The sequence below is a fragment of the Scyliorhinus torazame genome, chromosome 26 (genome assembly GCF_047496885.1).
Source record: "Scyliorhinus torazame isolate Kashiwa2021f chromosome 26, sScyTor2.1, whole genome shotgun sequence".
In the NCBI taxonomy this organism is placed as follows: Eukaryota; Metazoa; Chordata; class Chondrichthyes; order Carcharhiniformes; family Scyliorhinidae; genus Scyliorhinus; species Scyliorhinus torazame.
In genome coordinates, this window is record NC_092732.1 from 29,247,455 (window position 1) to 29,256,767 (window position 9,313).

Here is a 9,313-nt window from a genome sequence, read left to right on the forward strand (position 1 = left end):
CCGGTGGGGAATAGTGGGATTTATTGGATAGATTTGTCGGGGGTGGAGAAAAGTGCGATTTATTGGATAGATTTGACCGGTGGGAAAGAGTGGGATTTATTGGATAGATTTGTCGGGGGTGGGGAAGAGTGGGATTTATTGGATAGATTTGTCCGATGGGGAAGAGTGGGATTTATTGGATAGATTTGTCCGGTGGGGAAGAGTGGGGTTTATTGGATAGATTTGTCCGGTGGGGAATAGTCAGATTTATTGGATAGATTTGTCCGATGGGGAAGAGTGGGATTTATTGGATAGATTTGTCGGGGGTGGGGAAGAGTGGGATTTACTGGATAGATTTGTCGGGGGTGGGGAAGAGTGGGATTTATTGGATAGATTTGTGGGGGGGGGAAGAGTGGGATTTATTGGATAGATTTGTCGGGGGGGGGGGGGGAAGAGTGGGATTTATTGGATAGGTTTGTCGGGGGGGGGGGAAAGAGTGGGATTTATTGGATAGATTTGTCGGGGGGGGGGGAAGAGTGGGATTTATTGGATAGATTTGTGGGGGGGGAAGAGTGGGATTTATTGGATAGATTTGTCGGGGGGGGGAAGAGTGGGATTTATTGGATAGGTTTGTCGGGGGGGGGAAGAGTGGGATTTATTGGATAGATTTGTCGGGGGGGGGGAAGAGTGGGATTTATTGGATAGATTTGTCGGGGGGGGAAGAGTGGGATTTATTGGATAGATTTGTCGGGGGGGGGAAGAGTGGGATTTATTGGATAGATTTGTCGGGGGGTGTGGGGAAGAGTGGGATTTATTGGATAGATTTGTCGGGGGGTGTTGGGAAGAGTGGGATTTACTGGATAGATTTGTCGGGGGTGGCGAAGAGTGGGATTTATTGGATAGATTTGTCGGGGGGGGGGAAGAGTGGGATTTATTGGATAGATTTGTGGGGGGGGAAGAGTGGGATTTATTGGATAGATTTGTCGGGGGGGGAAGAGTGGGATTTATTGGATAGATTTGTCGGGGGTGGCGAAGAGTGGGATTTATTGGATAGATTTGTCGGGGGGGGGGGAAGAGTGGGATTTATTGGATAGATTTGTGGGGGGGGGGAAGAGTGGGATTTATTGGATAGATTTGTCGGGGGGGGAAGAGTGGGATTTATTGGATAGATTTGTCGGGGGGGGGAAGAGTGGGATTTATTGGATAGATTTGTCGGGGGTGTGGGGAAGAGTGGGATTTATTGGATAGATTTGTCGGGGGGGGGGGAAGAGTGGGATTTATTGGATAGATTTGTCGGGGGGTGTGGGGAAGAGTGGGATTTATTGGATAGATTTGTCGGGGGGGGGAAGAGTGGGATTTATTGGATAGATTTGTCGGGGGTGTGGGGAAGAGTGGGATTTATTGGATAGATTTGTCGGGGGGGGGGGAAAGAGTGGGATTTATTGGATAGATTTGTCGGGGGGTGTGGGGAAGAGTGGGATTTATTGGATAGATTTGTCGGGGGGGGGGAAGAGTGGGATTTATTGGATAGATTTGTCGGGGGGGGGAAGAGTGGGATTTATTGGATAGATTTGTCGGGGGTGTGGGGAAGAGTGGGATTTATTGGATAGATTTGTCGGGGGGTGTGGGGAAGAGTGGGATTTATTGGATAGATTTGTCGGGGGGGGGGGAAGAGTGGGATTTATTGGATAGATTTGTCGGGGGTGTGGGGAAGAGTGGGATTTATTGGATAGATTTGTCGGGGGGTGTGGGGAAGAGTGGGATTTATTGGATAGATTTGTCGGGGGGTGTGGGGAAGAGTGGGATTTATTGGATAGATTTGTCGGGGGTGGCGAAGAGTGGGATTTATTGGATAGATTTGTCGGGGGGGGGAAGAGTGGGATTTATTGGATAGATTTGTCGGGGGGGGATGGGGAAGAGTGGGATTTATTGGATAGGTTTGTCGGGGGTGGGGAAGAGTGGGATTTATTGGATAGATTTGTCGGGGGTGGGAAAGAGTGGGATTTATTGGATAGATTTGTCGGGGGGGTGGGGAAGAGTGGGATTTATTGGATAGATTTGTCGGGGGGGGGGAAGAGTGGGATTTATTGGATAGGTTTGTCGGGGGGGGGGAAGAGTGGGATTTATTGGATAGATTTGTCGGGGGGGGGGAAGAGTGGGATTTATTGGATAGATTTGTCGGGGGTGTGGGGAAGAGTGGGATTTATTGGATAGATTTGTCGGGGGGGGGAAGAGTGGGATTTATTGGATAGATTTGTCGGGGGTGGGGAAGAGTGGGATTTATTGGATAGATTTGTCGGGGGGGCGGGGAAGAGTGGGATTTATTGGATAGATTTGTCGGGGGGAGTGGCATTTATTGGATAGATTTGTCGGGGGGGGGGAAGAGTGGGATTTATTGGATAGGTTTGTCCGGTGGGGAATAGTGGGATTAATTGGATAGATTTGTCAGATGGGGAAGAGTGAGATTTATTGGATAGTTTTGTCGGGGGTGGGGAAGAGTGGGATTTATTGGATAGATTTGTCGGGGGGGGGCGGGGAAGAGTGGGATTTATTGCATAGATTTGTCAGGGGGGCGGGGAAGAGTGGGATTTATTGCATAGATTTGTCGGGGGGGATGGGGAAGAGTGGGATTAATTGGATAGATTTGTCGGGGGGGGGGGAAGAGTGGGATTTATTGGATAGATTTGTCGGGGGGGATGGGGAAGAGTGGGATTTATTGGATAGATTTGTCGGGGGGGGGGGGAAGAGTGGGATTTATTGGATAGATTTGTCGGGGGGGTGGGGAAGAGTGGGATTTATTGGATTGATTTGTCGGGGTGGGGGAAGAGTGGGATTTATTGGATAGTTTTGTCCGGTGGGGAATAGTGGGATTTATTGGATAGATTTGTCAGATGGTGAAGAGTGAGATTTATTGGATAGTTTTGTCGGGGGGGGGGGGAAGAGTGGGATTTATTGGATAGTTTTGTCCGGTGGGGAATAGTGGGATTTATTGGATAGATTTGTCAGATGGGGAAGAGTGGGATTTATTGGATAGTTTTGTCGGGGGGGGGGGGAAGAGTGGGATTTATTGGATAGATTTGTCGGGGGGGCGGGGAAGAGTGGGATTTATTGGATAGATTTGTCGGGGGGGGGGGAAGAGTGGGATTTATTGGATAGATTTGTCGGGGGGGGGTGGGGGGCGGGGAAGAGTGGGATTTATTGGATAGATTTGTCGGGGGTGGGGAAGAGTGGGATTTATTGGATTGATTTGTCGGGGGGGCGGGGAAGAGTGGGATTTATTGGATAGATTTGTCAATGGGCTAGTACAGGCTTGAGGGCCCGAATGGCCTCCCCTTGTGCTAGAATGAGTTTAAATCTAATACATATTCCAATGACAAACTATTCATTCGACATTGCATCGCTCAAATGTATTGGAAAGGTGTTGAGTCCTTTGCATTGTGGTGCAATGATCACCGAAGACAAGTTCCATTTGTGGCCTGCCATAGTGGGGGAGGGGAAACCTGACCGGAAACCATCACCCTTGTGGGCAGACTCCGGAGCCGCAATGCGCAGACGCCGGAGCCGCAGTGCGCCGACTCTGGAGCCGCAATGCGCAGACGCCGGAGCCGCAGTGCGCAGACGCCGGAGCCGCCATTGGGGGCCTGACCACCTGCCATTGTGACGCGGCCACCCCCAATTGTGACGCTCCACCCGGCCCCGCCCTTGGTCCGAAGGACTTCGCCGCACAATCGGCGATGCCGGCCGCCTATTGGTCCGGAGGCCGCGGCTGGGTCCCACCCACCTTAACATGCCGCACCCAGACTGGAGGAGCGCGGCGTCAATCAACCGAGAGCCGCACGCCGATTGCCGGGTTGATGACGTCCCCGCCCTTCACCCCATCCCTCACCCGGATAGGACGAGCCGCCGTCAATCAAACAAAACTGGACGGCGATTGCTCCGTTCCCCCTGTCACTCACAAATTAAATCTATGAGGGAGGGAGAAATGGGAAAGAAATGTAGAGCTTCAGTGGGTGGGGGGGAAGTGGATTGTGACTAAAATATATTTACAGCAGCAGGAGGTTAAAAAAAAATTTTTTTTAAACCATTGAGGAAAGAAAAGAGATATGCGATGGCCGGGAATCGAACCCGGGTCAACTGCTTGGAAGGCAGCTATGCTCACCACTATACCACCATCGCCATGCGGAATCGCGGCGCGCCGAGTAATACAGAGCTGAACTGCTGAGTGACTCAGTGAACAGCGCATCTCGGTGGCCACCCAGTGTACTGCACGTATTCCACATCCTGACTGGGGCCTTGTGACCACAACACATCCTCCTTGTCCCTCAGTGTCATTGTCAATATTAATAATATACACCCCCCCCCAAAATACTCAAATCTGTTATTGTCAATATTAATAATATACACCCCCCAAAATACTCAAACCTGTTATTGTCAATATTAATAATATACCCCCCCCCCAAAATACTCAAATCTGTTATTGTCAATATTAATAATATACCCCCCAAAATACTCAAACCTGTTATTGTCAATATTAATAATATACCCCCCCCCCAAAATACTCAAATCTGTTATTGTCAATATTAATAATATACCCCCCAAAATACTCAAATCTGTTATTGTCAATATTAATAATATACACCCCCCAAAATACTCAAACCTGTTATTGTCAATATTAATAATATACACCCCCCAAAATACTCAAACCTGTTATTGTCAATATTAATAATATACCCCCCCCCCAAAATACTCAAATCTGTTATTGTCAATATTAATAATATACCCCCCAAAATACTCAAATCTGTTATTGTCAATATTAATAATATACACCCCCCAAAATACTCAAACCTGTTATTGTCAATATTAATAATATACCCCCCCCCCAAAATACTCAAATCTGTTATTGTCAATATTAATAATATACCCCCCAAAATACTCAAATCTGTTATTGTCAATATTAATAATATACACCCTCCAAAATACTCAAATCTGTTATTGTCAATATTAATAATATACACCCCAAAATACTCAAATCTGTTATTGTCAATATTAATAATATACCCCCCAAATACTCAAATCTGTTATTGCCAATATTAATAATATACACCCCCCAAAATACTCAAATCTGTTATTGTCAATATTAATAATATACACCCTCCAAAATACTCAAATCTGTTATTGTCAATATTAATAATATACCCCCCAAATACTCAAATCTGTTATTGTCAATATTAATAATATACACCCCCCAAAATACTCAAACCTGTTATTGTCAATATTAATAATATACACCCTCCAAAATACTCAAATCTGTTATTGTCAATATTAATAATATACACCCTCCAAAATACTCAAATCTGTTATTGTCAATATTAATAATATACACCCCCAAATACTCAAATCTGTTATTGTCAATATTAATAATATACACCCTCCAAAATACTCAAATCTGTTATTGTCAATATTAATAATATACACCCAAAATACTCAAACCTGTTATTGTCAATATTAATAATATACACCCCCCAAAATACTCAAACCTGTTATTGTCAATATTAATAATATACCCCCCAAAATACTCAAACCTGTTATTGTCAATATTAATAATATACACCCTCCAAAATACTCAAACCTGTTATTGTCAATATTAATAATATACACCCCCCAAAATACTCAAATCTGTTATTGTCAATATTAATAATATACACCCAAAATACTCAAACCTGTTATTGTCAATATTAATAATATACACCCCCCAAAATACTCAAACCTGTTATTGTCAATATTAATAATATACCCCCCAAAATACTCAAACCTGTTATTGTCAATATTAATAATATACACCCTCCAAAATACTCAAATCTGTTATTGTCAATATTAATAATATACACCCCCCAAAATACTCAAACCTGTTATTGTCAATATTAATAATATACACCCCCCAAAATACTCAAACCTGTTATTGTCAATATTAATAATATACACCCTCCAAAATACTCAAATCTGTTATTGTCAATATTAATAATATACACCCTCCAAAATACTCAAATCTGTTATTGTCAATATTAATAATATACACCCCCCAAAATACTCAAACCTGTTATTGTCAATATTAATAATATACACCCTCCAAAATACTCAAATCTGTTATTGTCAATATTAATAATATACACCCCCCAAAATACTCAAACCTGTTATTGTCAATATTAATAATATACACCCCCCAAAATACTCAAATCTGTTATTGTCAATATTAATAATATACCCCCCAAAATACTCAAATCTGTTATTGTCAATATTAATAATATACCCCCCAAAATACTCAAATCTGTTATTGTCAATATTAATAATATACACCCCCCAAAATACTCAAACCTGTTATTGTCAATATTAATAATATACACCCCCCAAAATACTCAAACCTGTTATTGTCAATATTAATAATATACACCCTCCAAAATACTCAAATCTGTTATTGTCAATATTAATAATATACACCCCCCAAAATACTCAAACCTGTTATTGTCAATATTAATAATATACACCCCCCAAAATACTCAAATCTGTTATTGTCAATATTAATAATATACCCCCCAAAATACTCAAATCTGTTATTGTCAATATTAATAATATACACCCCTCCAAAATACTCAAATCTGTTATTGTCAATATTAATAATATACCCCCCAAATACTCAAATCTGTTATTGTCAATATTAATAATATACCCCCCCAAAATACTCAAATCTGTCATTGTCAATATTAATAATATACACCCCTCCAAAATACTCATCTGTTATTGTCAATATTAATAATATACACCCCAAATACTCAAATCTGTTATTGTCAATATTAATAATATACACCCCCCCAAATACTCAAATCTGTTATTGTCAATATTAATAATATACCCCCCCCCAAAATACTCAAATCTGTTATTGTCAATATTAATAATATACCCCCCAAAATACTCAAATCTGTTATTGTCAATATTAATAATATACCCCCCCAAAATACTCAAATCTGTTATTGTCAATATTAATAATATACCCCCCAAATACTCAAATCTGTTATTGTCAATATTAATAATATACACCCCCCCAAAATACTGAAATCTGTTATTGTCAATATTAATAATATACACCCTCCAAAATACTCAAATCTGTTATTGTCAATATTAATAATATACACCCCCCAAAATACTCAAACCTGTTATTGTCAATATTAATAATATACACCCCAAATACTCAAATCTGTTATTGTCAATATTAATAATATACCCCTCCCCCAAAATACTCAAATCTGTTATTGTCAATATTAATAATATACCCCCCAAAATACTCAAACCTGTTATTGTCAATATTAATAATATACACCCCCCAAATACTCAAATCTGTTATTGTCAATATTAATAATATACCCCCCCAAAATACACAAATCTGTTATTGTCAATATTAATAATATACCCCCCCCCCAAAATACTCAAATCTGTTATTGTCAATATTAATAATATACCCCCCCCCCAAAATACTCAAATCTGTTATTGTCAATATTAATAATATACCCCCCAAAATACTCAAATCTGTTATTGTCAATATTAATAATATACACCCTCCAAAATACTCAAATCTGTTATTGTCAATATTAATAATATACACCCCCCAAAATACTCAAACCTGTTATTGTCAATATTAATAATATACACCCCCCAAAATACTCAAATCTGTTATTGTCAATATTAATAATATACCCCCCCAAAATACACAAATCTGTTATTGTCAATATTAATAATATACCCCCCCAAAATACTCAAACCTGTTATTGTCAATATTAATAATATACACCCCAAAATACTCATCTGTTATTGTCAATATTAATAATATACCCCCCCCCCAAAATACTCAAATCTGTTATTGTCAATATTAATAATATACCCCCCCAAAATACTCAAATCTGTTATTGTCAATATTAATAATATACACCCCAAAATACTCAAATCTGTTATTGTCAATATTAATAATATACCCCCCCAAAGTACTTAAATCTTTCATTGTCAATATTAATAATATACACCCTCCAAAATACTCAAATCTGTTATTGTCAATATTAATAATATACCCCCCCAAAATACCCAAATCTGTTATTGTCAATATTAATAATATACACCCCCAAAATACTCAAATCTGTTATTGTCAATATTAATAATATACACCCCAAAATACTCAAATCTGTTATTGTCAATATTAATAATATACACCCTCCAAAATACGCAAATCTGTCATTGTCAATATTAATAATATACCCCCCAAAATACTCAAATCTGTTATTGTCAATATTAATAATATACCCCCCAAAATACTCAAATCTGTTATTGTCAATATTAATAATATACCCCCCCAAAATACTCAAATCTGTTATTGTCAATATTAATAATATACCCCCCCCCAAAATACTCAAATCTGTTATTGTCAATATTAATAATATACCCCCCCAAAATACTCAAATCTGTTATTGTCAATATTAATAATATACCCCCCCCCAAAATACTCAAATCTGTTATTGTCAATATTAATAATATACCCCCCCCCAAATACTCAAATCTGTTATTGTCAATATTAATAATATACACCCCCCCCCAAAATACTCAAATCTGTTATTGTCAATATTAATAATATACCCCCCAAAATACTCATCTGTTATTGTCAATATTAATAATATACACCCTCAAATACTCAAACCTGTTATTGTCAATATTAATAATATACACCCCCCAAAATACTCAAATCTGTTATTGTCAATATTAATAATATACCCCCCAAAATACTCAAATCTGTTATTGTCAATATTAATAATATACCCCCCAAAATACTCAAATCTGTTATTGTCAATATTAATAATATACACCCCAAAATACTCAAACCTGTTATTGTCAATATTAATAATATACCCCCCCAAAATACTCAAATCTGTTATTGTCAATATTAATAATATACCCCCCCAAAATACTCAAATCTGTTATTGTCAATATTAATAATATACACCCCAAAATACTCAAATCTGTTATTGTCAATATTAATAATATACCCCCCCAAAATACTCAAATCTGTTATTGTCAATATTAATAATATACCCCCCCAAATACTCAAATCTGTTATTGTCAATATTAATAATATACACCCCCAAAATACTCAGATCTGTTATTGTCAATATTAATAATATACACCCCCCAAAATACTCAAACCTGTTATTGTCAATATTAATAATATACACCCCCCCAAATACTCAAATCTGTTATTGTCAATATTAATAATATACACCCCCCAAATACTCAAATCTGT

At 38.9% G+C, this 9,313-nt stretch overlaps 1 non-coding gene across 1 annotated transcript; it reads right to left on the reverse strand.

The window, feature by feature from the left end:
- Positions 1 to 4,083: 4,083 nt before the first annotated feature.
- Positions 4,084 to 4,155, reverse strand: trnag-ucc (transfer RNA glycine (anticodon UCC)). Its single transcript has one exon. It is a non-coding gene; the product is annotated as a tRNA-Gly (tRNA).
- Positions 4,156 to 9,313: the final 5,158 nt, after the last annotated feature.